The sequence below is a fragment of the Fukomys damarensis genome, unplaced genomic scaffold, assembly GCF_012274545.1.
Source record: "Fukomys damarensis isolate Sample0158 unplaced genomic scaffold, DMR_v1.0_HiC HiC_scaffold_28, whole genome shotgun sequence".
Classification (NCBI taxonomy): Eukaryota; Metazoa; Chordata; class Mammalia; order Rodentia; family Bathyergidae; genus Fukomys; species Fukomys damarensis.
In genome coordinates, this window is record NW_022900940.1 from 9,850,383 (window position 1) to 9,875,969 (window position 25,587).

Genomic DNA, 25,587 nt, shown 5'->3' on the forward strand with positions numbered 1-25,587 from the left:
TTAATTTTGCTCTTTATCATTTTGGTTTTACTTTACTCATTTATTTTCAATTACATATAAATATTTGTATAGCCTGTCAATTTCCTAGAGAAAATCTGCTAAAGTTTCATTGGAAGATAACTGACCTCCTATATATATTTAGTTTTCTAATCCATGGACATAGTATAGTTCTTCACTTATTTGGGTTTTATTTCATTGTTCCTCAGCATTGTAACTTTTAGTGTGTAGAACTTAGAATTTAGATCCTTCATGTTTTTCAGTGTTTAAAATTCAGTGAAATGAGAAGATGTAAATAAAAAGATACAAAAAGAAAAACAGGAAGCTAACTAAAAGCAGTTCATAAAAAAGGAATAATTGATCATCTATGCTAATTGCTACTGTTTTATCAAGTAAAATGAGAACTGAGAGTTCACTATTGGATTTGTCAATATGTGATTCATTATTGACCTTGATGGGAGATAGTTATGTGGGACTTTGGAAACAAAAGATTAACCAGACTAGACTCAAGAAAGGATGAATTGAAGACAATGACTGAGGACAATTTTTTAAAAATAATATTATAGCAAGAAGAAGAGAATAGAGCAGGAGCTGGAGGGAAACGTAAGGTCAAAAACACTGATTACTAAGATTGGCAAAATAACTGCCCATCTCTAAGGTACAACCCAACAGGAGAGAGGAGGGGCTAGATGATTCTGAAAAGAGGGACAAGTGGCTGTTACAGTCCCTTGCTAACATGAGAGAGAACAATATGGAGAGTAAGATGGGGACATGGCCTGAGGCAGGAGCGTGGTCCAGCCTGAGAAGCAAGATTGAAACACAGGGGCTGATACATGACTGTAGATGCAGCATTAGGCATTTAATGAGAGTCTTCTCTGATTCTTATTTCTTTCTTAATAAAGTCAGAAGCATAGCAATTATCTATCCTTGAATAGTCTTGGACATTTGAACAAGAAATATCTTTTAAGTTGAGTGAATTCCTCTTCATGGAAAAAAATTCACTACTCTATGATTATTTTTCTCATTCCTCCACAGAAAAAATCCTGTTAGCAGTTTCAGAAATCACACATACACACACACACACACACACACACGTGTCTAAAGAGTGAAAGATGCCTCTAAGTTAAAATACAGAGATTCAATTAAGACAAATATCCTCCCCATAAAATTGTACAAGCAATTTTTATCTTTTCATCAGCTGGAGAGAATAGGAGTGAGTAAAGTTTTTGATTTTACATACTTTCAAGAAACATCGCTTCCTGTCTGAAGCCTCTGATAGTGGTGGCCAGTCCTTGAGGAGTGATGCCATGTGGGACCGACTGAGGTGTATCATTCAAAGAGATCCATAGAATGTCATAAGCTGTAGCCAAACCTTCTTGCTCAGCACACAGAAGTAAACTGAGGCCATCAGATATCTTTTCATGTACCCACAATTTGACCAGGGAATTTCATTTTCCCAGTATCCATTTACATTAAGATATTAGGAGTATTATTTCTTTTTACATCGGCATGAAAATAAGTTCAAGCTAGCATTCTGTTCTCATGTTGCAGCCGTGTTTATATGTGCTAGTGTTGCTCTATGCACACACACACACACACACACACACACACACACACACACACACACACACACACACACACACACACACACACACACACACACATGCACACACACTTTTTAGGTCACTTAGCCTTTATTTTCCACGCAGTTAGTTCCTTTAAAAATGAATGACAGGAATCAAACATACTAAAAACTTTAGTCAAACTGCTCTGTGAGAAACACAAAAAAGCACTCATTTTTTTACAGAGGTGTTGCACAAACACATACACACTTGTTCTCCACCTTCCAAGATTGTGTTGTGAGAGTAACAATGCTTGTTTTGACTTCTTTTAGTTCACCTTCTTTATGTATTTTCATGCCTTTAAGAAGTCTCGTGCACATATTTAAAAAATCAAATCTAGAAATGTTTTAGTGATAATGCCTATGAGCCTTTGATTGTTATTTCCCTTTTCTTTTCACTCTAACTAGTAGCAGGAGCTAGTGGCATGCTTCAGAAAGCTTACGTTTGAATACAGACTAAATCAGCGCAGACCCTTGACCAGCTTAATCTTTACTTGCAAATGACAATGCAGTGAAACCAAAGAAAAAATTACTTCCTTTCCTGTTGGAACCTAATAAGTAGTTAGTCTGACCCAGTTTTCAATAAGAGAGATTTTCTGATGACCCGACAGGAGTGACTGACTATCTCTAGTCAAAGAAAGGAGGATGAATTTAATCTTTCATGCCACTGGAATGGCAGCTGCTCTCAGCGCTCTCTGATTCTACGAAGGATGATGAAGATAGAGCTGGCTTTCAGTGTGGGGAGAATTTTCCTTTTGAATATTCCAAACGGGAGCTTTGCACATGTGCCACAAGAAGTAATTGTCTAGGTTCCGTCAGGAATGCAGCAGGAGAGGAGCGTATTTCGTGCTTAAGACCAGAGAGGAGCCACGCAGTACTCAGTGGATAACAGGCTTGCAGTCCCAGCTGGGAAAAGAGTCCCATTATCTCCCAGCTGCATACACATTCCATACGGCTTGGTTCTGCCTGGATGCACAGCATGCCTGGCTGAGGGCTCGAAACAGAGTTCTGCAGAAAAATTTTAAAGATCCTGAGACATTTCCCTGGTAAGATCTGTAAGTACAAAATTGTGCTGTCTGCTGCAATGAGAATATTGCTGGGCAAGCTGCTGCTTTTCTTCCTTTCCTGTCTTTGTATTAGCATAACAGGTAAAAGCTGGGGTTGGGGGAGAAGTGACTGCTTTATTGATGCTGTGTTTCTATGATGCTGATGCTTAAAATGCATTTATTCCTTGAGAGGAAAAAATGCATTGAATCTGTATTCAGGGGAGGTTAGGATCAAACCAGGGAAAGAGACACTACAGGTATATTTTTCAGTGTTTCACTAGTCTTTGCTGCAGTAAAACTAATAGGCAAGATGGGATGACAGTGCTTATTCTGGTACTTTCAGATGGCTATACGCCCTTTTTGTAAAAGCAGATGGGAAAATGTGATTGTTAATTTTTTTTTTCATCAGAGGGTTGATGGGCACAATTTGATATGGTGTCCATGGATGATTTAAAGGAATGATTACAAAAAGTTTCCCAGGGGAGGGCTTTGGTAAAGGAAGAAGGCAAGATTGGAGGTCAAATGGGCTCACCAAATTTTGTATGGTGTTAGCTTTTTATCCTACTTTAAGATAGTAGCTTTTGGAGTCTCCTGTGGCATTTACACTGGTTAAGCTTGTCACTGTAAGGTTCTTATAATAGTTTATGAAAAGTTTCAGAAGTTGATGACTTGGGAACAAAACTTTTAAGAGTTCTGAAATTAGCCATGTATATATTACCCTTTACATTAATAGGATATTGTAACATGGGGGGTGTGAGAGAAAATTAGAATTCATAGTTCTTGCTTCTTCAAATGAAAATTATTTAGGTTTAAATAATCAGCATCCTGGCTATGTCCTCTCAGAAACATTCACAGAATGACTAAATACAAGTTATATTGAGAAAAAAATAGAAAGAACAGTAGAATTACACAAAATCAATTTGGAAAATGAGATATTCATAATTATATTCTACATTGACAATGCTTCTCAAAGATATTTGAAAAAAGTGCCCTATGTTGAATGTTGAATAGCTTGTTTTGAGCAATTTTCATTTATCTGATGGATTTGTTTATCATCTTTTAACTTGTTCTTGAAGGTTTTCCCGATTTATGTGTGGTGTTTTATAATGAGAGAAGATAGTTAAGCATCTTTTCTGTCCCTCTTCCCTCACATAGAAATGAAAATGTATCCATTTTCACAAAACAAACATATAAACATAAAAAATATTGGTACAGATTGTATAGTAAATACTGAGTCATTTCATCTCTAATGCTTCAGTAATTTCTTTTTTATTAGCAATAACCATGGCTGTACAGTCTAAAGATTTCAAATATGACAACTTTTATATTAAGCTTCATATGAGGGTACATAAATGCAAAACTTTTACTATCTTAGCAAAAAAAGCTAAATAACTACATTGCATTACTTTCTCTGAACATTCTAGGTAAGTACTAGAATATCCTTTTAAGAATTTCCATGTAACTTTCTTTATAGAATTTCGCTTCATGGTTTAAAAAATGATTATTATATTTGGTCTGATCTTAGATTAAAAAGAATCAAGTTTTAAAATAATTTGATGAATATAAAGTTAATTGCATACTTCTATTTCCTGTTATACTCAATAGTATAAACATAAATTTGTACCTTTTAAATTCCTCTATAAGAGAAAATGGGTTATGAAATATTTGCTAATTTATTTAGTTACATATTTATGTTAACAGCATAGTAACTAAAACGCAGCAGCCTAATGTACACTTTTTTAAAAATAATTTCAGTTAAACATAAAATGTCAAAAAGAAATCTTACCACCTGTAAATAACAAATCATGAGATTTGGAGATTATCTTCATGGTTAAATTTAGATAATAAGATAAAGTAGGGTGGGGAGATGGAGAAGAGAAAGAAGGGAGGGTTGTTTTTGTAGGAATAATTTCTTAAAATCATCCTTTGTTAGAATAAGAAGCATTTGGAAATGCAATAGCATGAGCTGTAAGAATGGTATCTTTTTTATTTTACTAAACTAGGAAGAATGAAGCTGAATGGAACTGAAGCAACTGCTATGTTTTAGGTATATATTTCTTCCCAAGGAAGAGTTTGGCTCCAAAAATGTAATGCTATAACTAAACACACAAAGTATGCACATACTAATGGTCTGGAGTCTTTTCTTAGGATAGTTGTTTAAGTGTTCAACAGCCTCTTCAAGTCTTTGTTGCAATAGTAAGATACATTAGCATCTGTATTTTATGGCTGTCAACACTACTCATACCTCCTGAATATAAAGTCTACATCAAGTTTAATATTACTAAGAATTATTGTATTTAGGTTGCAGCTTGATATCTGTGGTCTTAGTTTAGATTCACCTCAAATTTGAAAGAATTCATTCTTGAGCAACAAATGTTTATTCGCCATTATGTTTTAGGTTGTTGGATTTCACTTGTTAGTGTGGTACCCCTGCTCTAAAGTTAGAATCATAGAGGCTATTTTTTCTATTCCCCGGAATATTTTTATGGGAAATATTAGCTACCTTGTTACAATCACATTTATGTTTCCTTTAAGAAATGTATACCTATTTGTAAGCTTTACTGAGGACTTGCCATATTGAAAGCACCATAGTTATGCTGAAGTTTAAGTAAGATACACCTAAAATTTCTACAGTTGAATCTGACTTGCCTTTTTCTGATGGATTTCTACATAACACTTAGCTTTCTTTCTTTTTAATTGTCAGACTATGTTCTACAGTTTCTCAGTCTTCATCAAATTTTTCTTGATGTTTACCATATTTATTTATGATTCTTTGATATAAGGACTTTTTTGTGTGTGTTAAATGTTTTCTAGTATGGATTTCCCACCCCACTAGGACTTGGGATGTTTGTTCCACTACTTCTTTCTTTTCTTCAGGATCACCAGTTATGAACATGTTGGATATCATTTGTTTATCTTCCGCATCTGTCATTCTGTCCAGACTTGTTTTCAATTTTATACTTTTTCAGTTAGTTCAGTTTTATTTCATGCAGTTTCTCTGCCACACTGTGATACCCAGGCAGTTGTCTCATGATATTTCTGTTTCTACTGTACCGTTCATCTCTGTAATGTTTTTAGTTTCCTCCATCTTTTTATTTTGTCTTAACTCCTGATATTTTCTTTTATATTTCTGTTTTAAAATATGTACCGAAGGATTATGTTTTAGCAACATTAAAACTATGTAAGAGTAATTATCTAATAACTTTCTCAAAGCTGCAGGTGTTATTGAGATTTATGTTTTCCCATTACCTTTTTGATTTTTATTTTCTTCAATCTTTTTCCTTCAAAATATGTGCATGAGAGAAGCATAGGAAGATCACAAAGGGTTACTAGGGAATTGAAACTACTCTAAATGATACTATAACAGGTACATGTCACTATACATGTGGTAAAACCCATGGAAGGCACTGTACCAAGAGTAACCATAATACAAGCTATGGACTCTGTGTGATAATAACATAGTGTTGTAGGTTTATCAAGTGGAGTAAGTTTGCCATTATGGTTCAGAATATCAGTAATAAGAGAGTCTCTGCCTCTGTTGGGGAAGGACATATATGAAAACTATTTTTGGTCAATTTCTAAAACTAAACTGTTCCAAATAAGAATGAAGTCTTTGAAATAGTAAATAAAAAATAAACTGTCTCCTGATCATTTCCTTATTTACTCTTTTAGAATAAAGTCAACTATTGATGGGAAGAGCTGAGAAGTTAGGGACTCATGGTAGAGCTATTAAGGTTGAGTATATATATCTTCAGTTCAAAATCTATAACTGCCAAATTGATCATCTTCAATTCAAGGCACACTTATTCTGTGGTTGGCACTGCAGTGAATGACACAACATATACCAAAGCCATAAAGGTGTGGGTCTCTATGTTGTGACCTTATAGATCCTCCTTTGTTTCTTCCAATGTCCTCTTCTATTATTCCATTAGCTAGCAGGGCTTTTGGACAGTCTGTGGCCTCCTAAAATTAAAAGAAAGCAGTTGTTCATATTTTACTGATGCTTCCCAAACATTCGGAAACAGGAAATGTGCGGATTCTGTGCTCAGGGGTTGTATCTAGGAAGACTGAGAACAGAGGATCTTTGGCTTTGCTTTTGTTTTGTATCACCACCATCCCCACACTACCTTTTTCTTTCTCTTAGTTGTTTCTGTAGAACAAGCAATGAATAAAATTGTCTTTATTTGATAATTTTTAAATAAAAAATTTCAGAGGGCCGGGGATTTAGCTCAGCAATTTGGTGGTCTGCCTCACAAGCGCAAGGACCCAAGTTCAATCCATGGTACCAAAATAATGATAATAATAATAATAATAACAATAATAATAATAATAAATAAAAATAAAAAGTTTCAGTTTGCAAAATTTCTTTAAGTGACAATTTGATTAGAAAAATGTTACTCATTTTAACAAAAGCTGCTCTAGTTAAAGTGTGTGTGTGTTTGTGTGTGTGTGTGTGTGTGCTATGTATAATATGTATGTTAGAGTAGTAAAGATTCACTATGGTGAAGGCATAACACAGGCAAGACTAGCAAATATATAAATCCCTTGTGTCTGCCTTCCCACAGTGCCTCCTATCAGTCCATGATTATGACGTCTTTGGCCTGCCTTCCTATCTTGTAATGAATCCTAAGGCATTTTGCAAATGAATTTTCATCATCATGATATAAACCAAAATTTTCAGATTTAAATATTTTGGGGAAGTCAAGTAAAAAAATTATTCACCCATTAAATGGATGAATAAATAAAATTACCTAGATATTGTGACCTTTTAAAGAATCAATTAAATATTTTGTATCCTATGTAGTAAAGAACTAAGGATCTTATTGGTAAGACAAACTCTATTCCCTGTATGAGACAGAGAAAGAGCAAAGTCAACCTTCTAGAATCAGGCTGTTTGAGCTTAGGTACCATGCGTGGTAACCACTCTTTCCTGTATTTGCATAGTGTATAGTTCTGGTCTCCGTTCACCTCAGTTTCCCCACCCATAATGTAGATATTAGCAATTTTGACTTCAGGGTGCTACTAAGAGAATTAAACACTTTGAGTGTGAAACAAATCTTGGTAGAAAACATAGCAATTAATAAGCCCGCTATGTGTTCATTTAATTATTGCTTTATTTATTAATATTATAATTTTTACCTATGAGCTTTAGTGGATCAGTTGGATAAATAATATAAACAACGAAATGAATAAAAATTATGATCATTGCTTAATCCATTGTATTGGGTATTTAGTAGAGAATTAAATTTGCTGTGTAAGTCATAATTGGAGAAGCAAACAGTTCAAAGAATATTTTGAAAAGATTAAGAGATAATAATAATTGGATCCATATAGCTTAAAAATATAAATGGTATTTCTGTACACGAGAAACAACTAAACCTGGTAAAATAAAAGTGTTTATCTAATTCTCTCATTAAAAAAGTAGTGCATAGAAAGGAATAAAAAAAGCCATAATTCCTTTTTTTCAGAAAAAAAAATAATAAAATCCTGTGCATTTCTTTCCTGCTATTCATTTTTCTGTTTTTTAAAATTAAAACACGTGTATCTCAGAGTAATCCATACATCTTCTGACAATAATAATTTATAATTGTAGAAAATCTACTTAAATAAAATATAAATATCTGTCCATCAGTTTCCAGTCTCATTTCCTAGAGATGTTTTCAACAATGTATTGTAATATTTTCGTTTTAGTTATTATTATACACAAATAACTCTTACTGACTTCTGTGATAGAATCTGAAGATAGGAGATGCCTATTGACTTTTTTAAAAGTTGTCAGTCTTTGTATATTTTTACACCTTCACTTCACATTTTTCATTGTTACATAAATTTTTAGTTTGTAGGAGGTATGCAAGTAATGCAGAACTATTTGGATCACTTTTGTTGAAGTAAGACATATTAAATATTTAGGTCCCTAAAATTGATAATTATCAATTTCTACCACTCAAAATTAACAAATGCTAAATTCTATTAGATGTTTAATATCATCTGTATTCATAAAACAAGTAAGCAATAGTGCGGTAATAGGGAACTGCATTGCCACTTTCTGGTGTCTAGTCTCCATTTTCATGGGTTGTATTCACTTATTTAATTTCTTTTTATATTTATGCTTATGTAAAAATTGCATTGTGTTCATATAAATAGTATCACGTTGAATGAAAGCAAACATATAATCTAATATGCTAACCACATTCTACATTAGATTTTTTTAAACCCATTATAAACACATAAAGATGTTGGTTATATTGTTTTATCTTCTGAATATATATATATATATATATATATTCCCTTTTCTTATTGGCACATATTAATTAACCGTATCACTAAGGCAATATTCCAGTTAGTCATGTAAGAAATTTTGCCCGAGTGTGAAAAGTACTACAGATAATATCAGGACTATGCTATGTCAACAATTTAAAATTTGCTATGTTGGCCTCAGAATCTCTGTATTCTAATAAATGCACTTAATTAATCTATATTTGTAATGATGGCCAATAGATCTGGAATTCTCATGTTACACTCTAAATTTTTTAAAAACTTATTTTACTCCCCTCTATTGGATTTCTGCAACATGGATTATTCACTTTTTTCTAGCTTTAATTGACTTAAAAATTATTCATATTCTTTATTACATTTTATTGAACATAAATATGTTAACCTGTAGCACGGCATTATATGTTCTACGAAAGTATAAAATACTTCTAATAAAAAGTGAAGATAGAAAGAACAGGACAATCACTTGTTTAAATTATTTCCAAGGTAGTCCACCATTTTTTGGAAGTTGTCCCAAATATTTTTGCCAATGTTTATTTAAATTTATGATTTTTTTCCTGAGTTTTATTTAACATTTCTTTCGGTAACTTATATGTATCTTTTTAGATAATTTGTGTGTATTAAAGAAAATTTGAAAGTCTTCTAGAAATAGCATTGGAAATTATTTCTTCACATTCTAAAGTAATACTGTTTTATCGGTCAGTGTTTTTCTCTGAACACTGTTTACATATTCTGTTTTCTTTTACAGAATTTTGCTTCTAAAACTATAGTCTTATTCACATCACTGTAGATTTGCCTTTTTATTCTGGTGTATTTTAAGGGTTGTTTTCTGTACAAAATGGATTCAAATCCAATAATTGTGTAATTTCATATTTTTGGATTTTTTTTTTCTTGTCATTACTTGAGATTGAACCTAGGGCTTTTCACATGCTGTCCCACTGCTCTACATTGAGAGGGTGGTTTAAAATGTATGCCTTTTAGCTCCTACAATTTCCTACCTACTTTTCTTCAACTCTGAAAATTTCTCAGGTATTATATATGTCAGTCTTTCAGGTTGCGATCCTCTTTATTTTCTTCATAATGAACACTCATTCAGTAGGTCAGTTTTCTGTTTTTCGGTATTTGATTTCTTTTTTTATTTAATCATCTTTTAATGTCTTCCTTTCATTGTTGCATTCTATATGGTTTCCTTAAATGTGTATTTTATATTGCTGTATTTTTGTTACTTATGTCTGCTAGATTTCTCTCATGGTGGTTCATTTCTCCTGTTTGTTTGTTTGTTTGTTTTTTTCAGTACTAGGGATCAAACACTAGACCTCATGCTTGTCAGGCAGGCACTGTGCCACTGAGCTATACAAATAACGTAAATTATTTTTACACATTTAACTTTGGTCAGCAAACTCTAACACTTGCGCAGTTCTGAATCTCTGATGCTGACAGATGTGCTAATGATGATATTTCAATATATAAATTAACACAAAGGTTTGTACTCGAGAATTCTCTTAGAATTAGCAGAGTAATTCTAATATACATATATATTTTTTTCCAGAGGTGGTGACTTTCTTTTTTGTTATTCTGTTGTGAAGATTGTACCTATGTGGTTTGTAGACAAGACAATAGGGCCTCTTATCTTCTTGTAGTCAACATATACGAAGCTTTGACGGTAAAAGCTTTCTCATTTTTGAGTTCTCTCTTATTCAGTCTTTTGTCCTGCAGATGTACAGAGTCATCTGTAATAACTGTAATTGCAGTTACTGTTTCTATAATAACAGAAAGGATTTTCTAAATAACTTAATTACCACTGTAGTTGTATTAACATGGAAAAGCAAATAAAAATTTTCATACATTTGTAAACACAAACAGAAAATTGTACTGTTATGAGTCAAGGCTTCTTTTATTTTATAGGTAAAAGTCTCTTTACAAAAAGAAACATGGAATAGTAAAAAACAATCAATTTATGGTAGTGAAGTCTCAAGATTCATGAACATATCTTTAAACATTCTAATATATATTTTTGGTCAGAACTTCAGTCCTTAGATTTTATATTCTTTCATGATTCCCTTTATATATGAAATTGCTACAGGGAAATAACTCTAGCATTTTAGATATACTGAGTTACTGTCTCAGGATGCTGAAGAATGGAATCGAGGACAAAGGAGGACCTCAGTATGAAAATTTTTTTATAAGAGAGAGCTCCTGAGAAGCAGGATGAGTCCTAAGGTGATTTGCTGTTGAGGCTCTTTGTGGGGGCGATTTTTGAACAGTAAAATCACATCACAGGTTATCTTGGGTTAAACTATAGTAAACCTATAAAATGTAAGTAGAGTTACTTAGCTAATATTGATTTAATAGAAAAAGAAAGTGTGTAGCAAGTGTCCATAGTGTGGAGTAGAACAAAGACATTTCTGAAACGGGTAGGAGGATGGTCAGGGTGTCCCATTCACTTGTCTACATGTTCAGTATATTGTTTCTGCATGTTTTTTTTTCATATTTCTTAGGAAAATTGGACCAAATGGTGCTAATTACAGCATAGCTTTGAATTTTTTTTTTTAAATCTCTGGGGTGGCTTGAAGGCCTGGCCCTCATGTCTCCATCTCATGGCCTAATTTATGTCAACTGAGCCTTTAACCACAGGCTTGGCTTGCCTGTTCTGACTCTATCTTGGACCAGACCTCTTTGTTACTGTCTATCAGTCATCATTACCTAACTTAGCTATCTGTATAAAATTATTTTCAATTAATCAAAATATTCTGGTTAAGATTGATAGTATAATATAGGGAATTTTCAACATTGATAATATTTAATTCAATTAAACCTACTACTAATGAAGCAATAGTAAGAGTGATTTTAAAGTTTAAATTGTATTTGAAAACTGATATTTGTCAGTATTGGTCTTGTAGACAATTGTAAAAAAGGTGATGTGTGTATATATATGTATATATGATATATACAGTTTTATATATATATATATATACACACACACACAAATTATATATATATACACAAATTATATATATATATATATATCCCTATTTCTTATTCACTTTCCCACTTTCCTCTTCTCTTGGGGCACAATATCTGACACTCACAACTTAGTGGACAGATGCATTTTGGCTGACAGTTTGTAGAGGTTTCAGTCTATAGTCCACTGGTTTCAAAGGAAGACAGCAAGGCAGAGTGACATATGGGAGGAAAAGCTACTCACCTCCTGGCATCCAGGAAGTAGGGAGAGAGAAGAGAAGAAGTGGGGAGGGCAAAAAACATTTCCAGGCCATGTGACCACCTCTTTTGACCAAACCCACCTCCCATCAACAAGTTATCTGTTGGCCACATAATCCAATCACATTGAGGAGCATGAAGATAACCATGACAGCTCATCAGATTTGGGGAGCTTTTTTCTACATGTTCTATATTCATGAAAATGTGGGTTACAGAAAGTTAATTTATTAATAATGGTACTGTACTGTCCTCCAGAATATGTCTTTTGTGACTTTGAACCTTGTCTTATGCCTTCTGATAAATTTACTGCCTGATACATAGCAGACAGAAATTTTTGACTAATGTATTAATTTCACAGATCAAGTGTGATATTTATCAACTGATAGATGCTGTTCCAGGTAGTGCTGATGGAATTATGAACAAGAAGGAGAGTTGCCTTCTTCTTGTAGATAAACAACTTCATATGTATCTTGAATTCACATATATATTCATGGCTATCATTTAGTGACTGATCTTTTTAATTTTAATTTTTTATCTGAGAAGTGAGCAATAAAGCTATTAAATTATTTAATTTTTAGATATGTTAGAAAAAGCCCTGTACAGTAAGAAACACCAAAGGGCAACCCAAAAAGTAGCACATATTTGCAAAAGACATATGTCCCTCTATTTCTATGGTGATACATTGTATACTAGTTTATCCAAAAAAATGTCTATAGAAGAGATTAGCCAAAACTATAATTTTGTATTATTTGCAGATTTACAGGACTTTCTAATCACATAGCCCAACTCTCTTACCTGAATATTATTCATTTTCAACAAGCCAATGATTCTCATAAATTAAGATGGTGAAATCTGTTTACTGTTTGCAGATTGCATAAAATTATTTAATACCATTGTCATACTATATAAAGTGAATGAAGGAAAAAACTGAAGACCAGAATATGTTTAATAATTATTTTCTGGTTAAAAGGGGCATATAAATTGTATTATATAGAATTTTAAGATTAAAGAGAAAGTATGAATTATTTTTTACTCTGTCACTCTTCATTTGGGATCTTTCCAATCTGTGTGTGTGTGTGTGTGTGTGTGTGTGTGTGTGTGTGTGTACTTCAACATTCAGATGAATCTATGTGGTCTGTCTTATAACTTGTTTTTATTAAAATTAATATATTGTCAGAATTTTCTGATACCATTATTCTCCTGTGGCTCAATGACCTTCCACTAGCTGGGTATTTCATAGTTTACTCAAACCAATACCATCTTATCAAATGCTTCATTTTTCAGTATTTATGAGAAATACCATGATAAATATCTTTTTACCTGAATCTTTTTTTCTTAAAAATAAATTTCTACAAGCACAAATTTTATGTCAAATTATATGTGCCTTTTTTAAAGGTGTCAGCATGAGTCCTATTAACACTTATTGAAGACTATTCAAACATGATTTATGGAATTAATGCATTTATTTAAAATGTTTATCAACTGTGATATAGGAACTTAATACACAAAGATGAGTACAAAGCCTTGAAGAATTTAGTTTCTGGAGGACAAAGTACAAAAAAAAAAGGGAGAGGAGTATAATTCCCCTTAAATGTTCAGAGAAATGTATGCCTATTTTCCATACCTTTATAAATACTGTTACTAATTTTAAATGCCTTTATATCTGATCCACCAGAAAAACAAAAGAGCCCATAGGTATGAGCTATATTTCCGTACTGTTTTAAATCACCCTTGTTCCATAACCACAGAGCTGAATATTCCATAGTGTTTGGACAATTTGTGCCTGCTCATTTTGTTCAGGTCTTCCCATGTCCCTTGTCTATTATTCATTTGTAATTTCCTATGGTTTCTTATGCTCAAGAAGTTTATGACATGTCAAGGAGATGTCATTATTTTCATATCTCAATCTTTTCTGCAAGATTGCACTACATCTATTTTGTTTAATTCTAAGTGTGAACACATATAAAATATATTATCAGTTATCTGAATGTTAGTTTGCAAATGTATACAATAGAGCCAATAGTACCCAACCTGCCTTCCACAAAGTCAAATGCTTCATGAAAACTGAATTAATCAACATTTCTCAATATACTTTTATAAGTGATACACAGTTATTGTTCTCAGTCTTATTAAAATTAAATCAATTTTTGATCTACGGTGTCTTTCAGGTCACAAAGAATTTTAAAGTAGTAATTTTGAACTTTAATAAAGACATGGACTATGTGTTAATCTTGAAGATCCAGCACCAAACACAAAGTCTGGAAAGTGATTGATAATAAATACTTGCTTAATTAATTAGATTTTAAATATAGCAGAGAAACATTTAAATGCATCTGTATGCATTCCAAGTGTGCTATTATAGTGTAATCTAAATGTAATGGTAAAAAAAAATAGCACGTTACAACAATAATTAATGTTAAATTTAAATTTATGTCTCTGCGTTTGTTTACCAGTATGATGCAATTTATTATGAAAAAGCAGAAATTTTAAGAAGTTATTTATAATATCACTACCAACTGTATTTCAGAACTATCTTTTTGGGGATGTGGGTTTTTCAGGGATTTAGTATAGGAGAAAAATTCAAAAGTGCATGTATCTTTGGATTAGGAAACAAATAGAAATTTTAGAGCTAGATAGTATTTGTAAGGTGTATAATACGTACCTCTTCAGATATCATAAAGGTCATGACATACATAGTTTTACTTCTTCAGATGCTCAGAACAGAACTTCTTTTTCTTTTAAATTGCAGTTAAATTATTATAACATATTATGTTTAGGACATGATATTATTTTACTTGAGAAGAAAGTAATGAAATGACATTGTTGACATGGCCACACAGAATTTAACGAACAAATTTTTGTTTGATTTAGACCTAAAAATATTGATACTTTTCTCGGAATATTTAGTAAAAATAATTAAAATCAACAAACTTTTTTATGTCTACTTGAGAATAATATTTACTAATCAATTTCTACTATGTCACTAAGCTTTCTGTTATTATTTTAAAAAATATACAACCTGGCCTAATCATTTTAGGGAGGAAAGGTTTCTTTGAGTTCATGGTTCCAGAGATTTCAGCCGATGGCTGGTTGACGGTGGCTTTTTTCCCCGTGGTGAGACATCACTAAGACAAGGAGTCAGTGGGGGAGAGGGATACTCACTTCGTGGCAGCTGGTAATCCAAGAGAAGAAGAAGGGTTCAGATCTGAATACCCGCTTCAAGGGCACAGTCCCGGTCACCTACATTACACCTCACTTCTCACAGGTTTTATCACCACTCCACAGCACGATGCTCTGGGGAACAAGGCTTTAACAGTAGAGCCTTTGGAGGGCAGTTAACTGTACCACGGCAGCCACATTATCCTGCATTAACATACTACCTCTGAATCTCGGAGTTGAATCAACAGTTTTCTCTTTGTATATCTCTGAGGCAACTGTCCTCCATGACATGGCTCCATTTTATAATTTCCCGAGAACTTGTTCTTTCAGATTTTATTAAGTGTTCCAGAAAATTGCAGTAGCACTTAAACTTTTCTACCCCGAAGTGCTACATATCACCTGAACTCACATTTCATTGACTAAAATAAATCACTCAAGGAGTGAAGAATTGAAATTACCTATGTCCACAGAGAAGAATAAGAAATGAAGATGATTGGTGACAGCCTGTTCCATTGTGACTTTGCTATCAGGAAGCAGGACACTCGGAGGAGGACACCTGGCCTTCCTGCTCAGTAATAGATCCACTTCAAATGAGTTAAGCAATCTCACTCAGCAGTAACCCAGGTGGATTTTTGTCTCATTTTGTTTCACTGAAAACATTTTCTCCCTTTCTGTGTGTCATGAGCGAACCAATGTATTTTTCTAGTGTTTACTAAGTGACCATCTCATTCACTGCCCTTGATTTATTGAAGGATTCCTTCATTTAGTTACTACATATCTGCAGCATCTACCATGTGACCTGGACGGTAGAGTGTAACTGCTCAGACAGACACGCTCTGTCCTCATAAATCTTATGGCATTTTGAAGAATTATACTTGAATTTAACTACCACATAAAATGTGATCTCAATGCCCCCAAAGAATAGGTACCTGGTACTATAAGAACAAAAATGACCAAGGGAGGAAACTCAAAAGAGGCTTCCACGAGGAAGTGATGAGTAGGGAAAGTTCCCGTCTGTTTGGAGACTTTGTTCACAGAGAAGAGGAGTGCAGGGTGGAAGCATGGGGGAAAGGAGGAACTGAAAAGGCAGAAGGTGAAGTCCAGGCAGATCAGAGGTTCAGGTGTAAGAGCAAGAGAAGTACTAGAACCGGACCAACAACTTCCTGTTGCCCATATTGAGCATTTGCGTTTTGTTCCTAAGGATATGGAGGGACTACTCAAGTTTTCTCTCTTTTTTTTTTTTCAAAATGAAGTAACATAATCATATAGAGCTATTGAAATAATCATCCTGTCTACTATTTGGAGAAATTAATATTTCCAAACATTCCACATCAGGCAGAGAAGGGAGTCATATAGGAACAGGGTAGGTAGGGAGAGAATGACCATCTGGGTTTTCTTCTGTTTTGACAAGAAGGCAAAATTGTTTTGAATTTCACCAGTTCTGAAGTTTCTCTTTATTCATATTAGCCTTTTTCAAAGTACTCCCTTAAAACAATTGGAAAAAAAAAAGTAGAAGAATGTCTTACTAGTTGTTCAGTTCAAGTACAAAGTGGAAAGTTTGAAAATGCATGAAATAGTAGTGTAAAAATAAGTATAAATTATTCATCCTTCTAGAAATTGCTCCGGAATGTTTCACTAAATCTTTACATTTTAAAGGATAAAAACAGTTTTTGATGCATCCTGTGCTAAAACTTTACAAAAATATAGAGACATATAGGTTTCTCAAAGTACTATATAATTGCAAAGGATGGTCAACAACAATTTTTTGCCAAAGATGGTCAACAACAGTTCCTTCCCTCTTTATGTCTCCATGCCACCCTCCCTTCAAGAAGTGGTACAACTTCCTTTTCTTGATTTTGAAATGGCTTCATAAGTTGTTTTAAAGAACCAAAATGGTATATGTGAAGCTGGGTCAATTTTGGGCCCTTAAAAAAATCAGGCAGCCTCTGCTTTCATGTTCTAGAAACCCAGACACGATGCTGAAAATGGACTACAGTCCCTGGAGTGGGAGACACTGTACAAAGACAGAGAGGTACACAGAGAGAATGTCTCCCCTACTGCATCTGCACCAAGACATACAAAGGAGGATATCGGGGAACTTGTGGTCATTTGTGAAATGAGTGACCCAAATGAAACTATGAATCCGAAGAACTATTCAGTGACAGTGTATATTTTTGAGAAGCAACGATTTATTGTTTTAACTAGTAGGTTTTCAAGTTATTCTTTATGTAGCATTAAATAAATGAAACTGTCATTTTCTCGATTGTTAAGGAAAGTAAGGTGCCTGTTTTGCAAATTGGAGACTCCTCATGTTAAAAATATCCCAAGACTCCCATTGCAGTCTTGTCTCTGAACGTTATGTGTGGTTAATTTTGGACTTAAATGCCTTCATTATTAATTCTTAAATCATACCAGAGAAATAAAGAAATAGGAAATTACTGCTGGATTCATTTTCATTTCAGTGTTTATGATAGGTGAAGAGTTACTTGTACTAAGAACAAAAACCGATGTGTAAGACTTATGTGATGATTTTGGCCTGCTAGAGGAAAAATGAAGAATAAAGCAAGTTCACAAATACCCATATACTTAGAGTCAAGAATATAAATGACTTCCTTTCATTCTTGAAAGCCTCTTTAAATTTCTTAAGTGGTTATTTTTAGTACACTGTGGACTTAAGTGTTATTTTTATATCAGGCTATAAATATTGTGGTTAGAATGCTATCCAATGGACTTCCTATTTTACTTCATCTGTTTCTCTAAGGTCATGGTTAAGAACAATTCAGAGGTAAATGTGTAATCAAAGATACGTACACATCATCATTACATTGAATGTTATAATGTGGATTCTTGTTCTGTGGTGTGATTGTTTTGTTCTGATGACATAGCTGACTGGCTAATAATTATAATAACTGTTAAAAAGTGTGACCCTTGAATATTCTGATTGTAATAATCAAGAATCTTCAGAGAAACAGAACCAGTAGTACAGTGTTTATGGTATTTTATTTTCCTGAATTGGATCAAATGATTATAATCTTAGAAGTTCCACAGTCTGATGTCTGCAGACTGGAGACGCAGGAATGAGTGTATATCCAGTGTGATTCTGATTTGAGAACCGAGTGAGCCAGTGGTGTAAATCCAAGCCTAAGGCAATGTTGATCGGAAAATTGAAGTTGGCAGGTAGGAAGGGAATTAACTCTCTCTTACTATGTTTTTGTTCTATTTGGACCATCAATAAATTGGATAATGCTCAAATCCAAAAGGAAGGACAAACTCCTGAGTCTACCAGTTCAGTTCCTAATCTCATCCTGAAATATTCTCACAGTCACATCCAGAAATAATGTTTAATCTGGGCATTGATAATGTTTAATGCTAGTGCAGTTGTCAGAAGTAATCACATTAACACTAGTGGGTGGAGAAACTTACTTGAGTATATAAATAGAACAGCAAATATAAACTTCTTGTGATATGAATGAGAGAAGTTAAAATGCATGATCTTTACAGACTAAGTATAATAATAATGGGACATTCACTAATTACACTATCACTTATTAAATACTTACTAGGTTCCAGGCAATTCCTTAAACTCTAGGTTATGAAGAGGAAATCAGAGTACCTTTCCTCAGACTTTAACATTTCTTGGGATTCCATAGAAGAAAATTGTGTTTTGAGGCAAATAGTAAAATGAGTTTGAAAAAGAAGGTTAGGGGTAGTATAATAAATTGTCCTTAATTTCTAAGGAGGCCAGGGACTTTTAGAATAATAAACATGGGATTTAATTACTTGGAGTTTAACTTAGTAGCCAAATTCATTCACAAATATTGATGTTATTCAAATTATCTTCATCTTACTAAGAAAGATGCTGAATTTGTGTATCCTCCTGCTGAATAAATAAGAGACATATGTATATTTTTCCAGAATCATGACTTATTCAGTTTATGGGCTAATTATTGGTTTCAAAGATAAGTAAATAACAAATTATCATATGAAATGTGTGAGTCTGGGAGTAATTGAAGCAATAAAATAGATTGCTCAGTATGTGAACAACTTTATTGTAAATTCTAGGAATAGGATGTGATTTCTGAAGAAAGACAAAAAAACAGAATGTCTTAAAGATTAAATTAAGAGATCATTTAAATATTTGTTGATGTAGTACTCACATGCCACGAATCTGGTACAGTTTCACTATTGAACCTATATTACATTATCTGTTTGGGGGGATTATTGCATGTGCTTAGGATCCAGTGATAACTGTCCTTTTTTGTACAGGCAATCCTAAAAATACTGTAGTACTAAATGAAGACCTCCATTTAGCTGTAAACTATTTCACGTTTCACACGGCAATTCATGAATAATTATATATAATGCCATTATGCCACTAAGACACACTTCTTCAAAAATACCTTCACTTACTCCATGGGCTAGGAGAATCATCTTTCTAATACCTACGCATAACCACAGATATGGCCAAATATCTAAAACAAACCTGTTCTGCATAGGGTCCACATATACTTATTTGTTTGTTCATTATACATTTGTATGCACAAAGCCAGCTAGTAAAATAGCAAAAAATTTCAGATCGCAAAACATAATGATATGATCCCCATCTAAGCAAAAGAGAAAGCTTCCAAAAGTAGATGGCTATAAGAAATAGAGCCTAAATATCTATCAACGGATGTATAAAGAAAATTTATATATATATATATATATATATATAAAATATATATACTATATTATGCACATATTTATATATAGTCATACAAGATGGGATATTATTTGCCATAAAGTTCTGTCATTTGTGATATGGATGGCACTGGAGATCATTATGTTAAATGAAACAGGCCATTCACAGAGAGAATTATTGCATGATCTCACTTATATGTGAAATCTAGAAAAATTGATTTCTTAGCAATTAAGAGTATGATGGTGGTTTTGAGAGGCTGAGGAGTCTAGAAGGAGTGAATTGTAAAAGGTTGATTAATGGGTATTAAATTATAGTTAGAAGTAAGTTCTGGTGTTCTATTTTAAGTGACATGACAAGAAATGATGATAATATCTAGTATATTTCAAAAGTCCAAGAAGATTCTTTAAGTTTTTACTATAAAGGACTGATAAATGTTTGAAGGGTTATATATGCTTCCCTAGATTTGAACAGTATAATGTATTCATGTATTGATTTTTTTTTTTTGAGACAGGGTCTCACTATGTAGTTGAGACTGACCTGGAATTAACTATGTAGCCCAGGCCGGTCTCAAACTCACAGCGATCCTCCTGCCTCAGCCTCCCGAGTATGGGATTACAGGTGTGTGCCACCACGCCTGGCTGTATACATGTAGAGAAATAACATCTGGTAGCTCAAAACATGTACAGTTTTTATCTAGCACTTAAATTTTTTAAAATAAAAACTTTAATTTCTAAAGCAAGAAGTAGGTGGTATAGAATATATGTACTAAAGACTAGACTTTAATGATGTGTGGCTTGATCAGTATCCACTAATATAGTTGTAGTATTTGGTGGAACCGGAAGATTGTACAATAAAAGGCAAAGGATGAGGGGTTGAAAAAGCAAGGTGATTGTGGGCATTAATTGAAGAAGACATTGTATTCACTAGTGTGAATCATTTTACTATTCAGATGTACTGTAAAGTGAATGAAGGTCATCATTATCTGCTTTATGTTAACCTTTGAAGTCAGCCTTGGGAATACTAAGAGCTGGTTTCTGCATGCACTGGGAATGTGAGGAGGGATGAGTTGAAGTAATGACATAGGATACCATTTTCTGGCTTCCTTGATTATTACCAGTTCAATATGGCCATTAGTTATTAAGCATTTTTATATGTTAAGTCCTATGTGAAATTATGGGGGGCTTAATTTAAGAAAAGATCAGTTTTCTGCCTTGAGAGTACCATAGTTTGATAGAAACATAGGGCTCTATAAAGAATCTTAATAAATGTGATAAATAAAAACTTAATTATACAGATAATAAATAGTGGTATAGAAAAGGAAAACTATAACTGTTGCTTATGGTCAAGAACAAAGACTTCACAAAATTTTATTTTAGTCTCAAGAGGTTAAGTATAAACATTTCTTGCATTAAGTCATTCCATGACCCACCTTATATAGGAGAACAGGAAACATAATCTAAAATCTCATGAAAGAATAATGAACAAAATATAATGAAACAATAAGGAACAAAAGTCACACCAAAGTGCCTTCACAGTAAGATGTAAGCATAAAGCCAGTAAATTACCTTACAGACTTCTCCCAAAGGATAAGGATCTGAAGCCAGCCTATGTGCTGGAACAGAGTTAGCAATGCTGAAAGTGAAAATTGAGGGCTCTTTTGAAACTCTTCCGCTTGTGTCTCTTTACCTCACAACCAGAAGGTAGTCGGATATTGTCATAGAAATTGAGTTAGAGGGTCTGTAGACTTTTAGTCCTAACACAGGAAAAAAAAAAAAAAAAACAGCATGAAAGACTCATAATGAGAATTCATTGGTTCTTCTATGGAGAAATTGAAGAACCTAGAAATAGAAGTCAATTTAATACCATGCAGAGACATAAAATATCCATGTTTAAAAATTCCCCAGTTTAAATCAGAGTCAACCTTTATAAGCTGAGAATGGGGCCCTTCAGTCAACAGACTTTACCCTAAGCACAGATACACAAAAATCTAGCTAGAGTTATCACATTTAAGGGACCCCTGTGCGAGAGGTCAGGACGCTGACTAAATTAGACCAATTCATTGATGCTCACAAGCAAAGAAAATGAAACAACTGAAGAAATTATTAATTTTTGTGAAGATGAAAAGTTCAGGCAAGAAAATGTGATCATACCATTTGAATCTTCAGTGGACATTTGGATAGCCACAATTGTGAATTTGAATTCTGCACATGAATTTGAAAGAAAACAATGCACTAGATTTGCTTTGGGATGTCTGGAGTAGGAGATAGCTTTCTTCTCACCTAGAATAACTGGATACTAATGGAGAATGCTAAATATTAGGAGTCAAGTTTTTTGTGTCACAAATGTTATTTAGAAAATTAAAATTAAATATGAGTCAGAACAACTGAAGTGATTCTTATAGACACGGTGGGGTAAGGGAAGGATTTTTGTTGTCTCTGTTGTCATCAGATTTCCAGCCTTTTTTGGCTTCTTAAATATATATTCATGTGAAACGTTGATAAGAATAGAAATACCTTTATATAATTTTATTTTGATAATAAAAACAAAGAAGATCTAGCAAAAATTTTGAATATTTTGTGCCTGTCATGTGAGCAAGAATAGTAGAACACAGCAAGCAGAAAAAATAAGGAAGTTAGAAAACAAAGCTTGGAAAAATAATGTCCTAGAACCATAAATGACTCTACATGGCTAAACAATTAAGAATAGAGAGGCTGTGTGGCATTGCCAGAAAGGATCTAGACTTAGAATTTTTTCCAATTGGTTTTGTATTTTGGTTACACATTTGCTGTTTGAACTTGGTTGAGTTGTTTCAATTGTTTAAGGTTTGGTGTCAATTTTTGCATCAGAAATTTGAGATCATTAATTAGTACTGCAAGAGACTCACCTACAGCCAGTCAGCAGCGTCCAGTTTCACCCATAGATAATATTAGAATTCCAAGTTTCCTCTTTCAAATTCCTCTGCTGCTCTCTACTTCTTTGTGTGAGGGCTTCCAAAATGTTGCTAACTAATGCATAAGGAAAAAAATGTGTCTACCAGAAGTGGCAGGGAACTCAATGTCCATATGAGTGCTATAACCCATGAAGTAAAGGAGTAGCTTACTAAATATGCAAGCTCTCCGTTCCTTTATAGGATAATCCGGAAGTGCATATTGAGTAGTCTCTCAGAGCATCTGAGGGAACTGAATCCCAGTTCCTTGCAGTTTGAGTGACTCATCATGCACATTTTATTGAATTTCCTCTTAGAATAGTCAGTCTTCCCCTTGCTGAGACACAGTACCCAGAACCCATACCTTGAAGGAGGAGAAATTTAATTTGGTTAAGATTTCAGGGGATTCAGTTCATGGTCGCTTGACTCCAAGGCAGAAACATCACAGTGCAAGTGGTTAGCACAGCAAAGCTGGTTAGTTCATGACAGCTGGGAATAGCAGGATAACAGTGCTAAGGCAGTCACTGCCTTCCTTTCCTCTGTAGCTTCATCTATATATAAATATCTCTCAATTGATCGATAGCACTCTATCCTCTCTTGGAACACAGGGGTAAACAGATTTACATAGTGCTGTTTGATAATATCAGAGCAAATATTGTCAGAACTAAAAATTAGTTTATGTATATGAATTCCTATAAAAAGTACAGATAAGCCAATAGTTCATAACTTCTATGTAAGTTCTTTGTATCTTGAAATTCTTTTTGAAAGGTGGATATAAAACAGTTAATGAAGTTTGATTTGTATTTATTTTGAAATGTTTGATAATAAAAATCCATGTTAACAAATATAAATAAGTTAAAAATATTCACTTTCAATCTAACTAATTGTCTTACCTTACTGATTTATGTTGTGTCTGATTTTTGATTGACCCTCATATATAGTCAGAATGTTTATGAAATTGTAAGTGTGTCATTGAAACAAGTTTACATTTCTGAATGTTTCATAGTTTATGAAATGAACGTATTTCTCATGGTGCTTCATGAGTATATTTATCCATTTTAGTGACTACCAAGAACTCTATTAAGTAAACATGCCGTCATTTAACTTTAAAAATGATTGCCCATTTAGATGAGCCCTATTTGTCATTAGGGATAGCTATAAATATTTTAGTATTTGTCATCTTTTCTTTTTTGTATAAATTAAATTTCGATTATCAGCATTGTCAAGTGGTAAAATATAGAGAAACCAAACTTCTTGAATTCAAATCTCACTTCTGAAACTTCCCAGATATTATTGGGCAAATGTTCTTACATACCTGTACCTGAATTTTCTTATCTTTAAAATGGGGATGATGGTAGTTCTCTCCTCATTGACTTACTGTGAAGAATAAATGAATCAGTTTATGATAAAGCAATTAAACCAGTGCAAGTGAATGCAAACATTAACCTATTTTCTTCAGTTAGAATCATGATTCAAATACCCCACAATCTAATCTGTCATCACAACCTATTTTGATATTGACATTTATAAAGAGTAGCATGAGAGAAAAAGGAAAGGAGGAACAAGGGGAATAAAAAGGAAGGGAGGGAGAAAGGAGGAATGAAAAGGAGTTTCTCACCAAATGTGTTTTAAAAAATAATTTATTCAGATGAAATTCACATGACATAAAATTAACCACTTCAGAATGAAGAATTCATCTGCGTATTCACAATATTGTACAATTACTACCACTGTGTAGATATAAAACATTTCATCACTCTAAAGTAAAACTTACCAAACAACTGATTTATTTTCATTTTCTACTCCTCTAACAGCAATTCTATATATTTTATGAATTACCTATTTTGGATGGATAAATGAAACTATAAAGATACATCCTTTTATGACTGGCTTCTTTCACTTGATGTAATATTTTAGAGCTTTATCCATATTTTAGGATGTCTCGATACTTCATTTTTATGACTAAACATTTTATGTAATGCATATCCCACAATTTGTTTCTCCAGTGGCCATTTGGGCAGTTTCTACACTTTTATTATTTTCAGTATGCCACTGTGAACATATGTTCATATACTTATTTTAATGCCACCCTTTGATTCGTTGAGTGTATATCTATATTTATTCTTTGAGTGAAGTTTTTGAGGTCATTTGTAATTGTATGTATAACTATTTTGAGGAGCTGCCAAATTTTAAACTGTATTTCACTATCACAATTTTTTAAATTGTCATACCTTCATAGTAAGTTTTTAAATCAAGAACTGTAAGTTCTCCAAATTTGTCATTGTAAGATTGTTTTGACTGTTTTGAGTCCCTTGAAATTACACATACATTTAAGGAGCAGCTCTTCAGTTGCAATAAAACACACAAGCAAAAAGCTCACTGAAATTCTGACAGATACTGCTTTAAAATTGATCTAATTGCATCATTGACATCGATATCTTAACAATATTGTTTCCAAATTTGTTAACATAGGCTTTTACTTAGGTTTTCTTTAATTTTTTTTCAGCAGTATTTTGTAGTTGTTAGTGTATAATTCTTTCACTTCCCTGGTTATATTTATTCTTTGAAATGCTATTGTTAATGGAATTTTCTGTTAATTTTCTTCTCAATTCATATTTGCTAGTTTATAAGAACATAACTGAATTTTGTATGTTGGTGCTGGATT

At 33.2% G+C, this 25,587-nt stretch overlaps 1 protein-coding gene across 7 annotated transcripts in view; it reads left to right on the plus strand.

The window, feature by feature from the left end:
• Window positions 1-2,271: 2,271 nt before the first annotated feature.
• The window catches only part of Cntn6 (contactin 6), a 291,448-nt gene continuing 268,132 nt past the window's right edge, over window positions 2,272-25,587 (plus strand). For 6 of the 7 annotated variants that reach the window (XM_033757030.1, XM_033757032.1, XM_033757034.1 and 3 more), the window contains exon 1: window positions 2,272-2,673. The gene's annotated coding sequence lies outside the window, so the exon portion shown is untranslated. The remainder of the gene's footprint in view (window positions 2,674-25,587) is intronic. The other variant, XM_033757031.1, reaches the window with a different exon arrangement.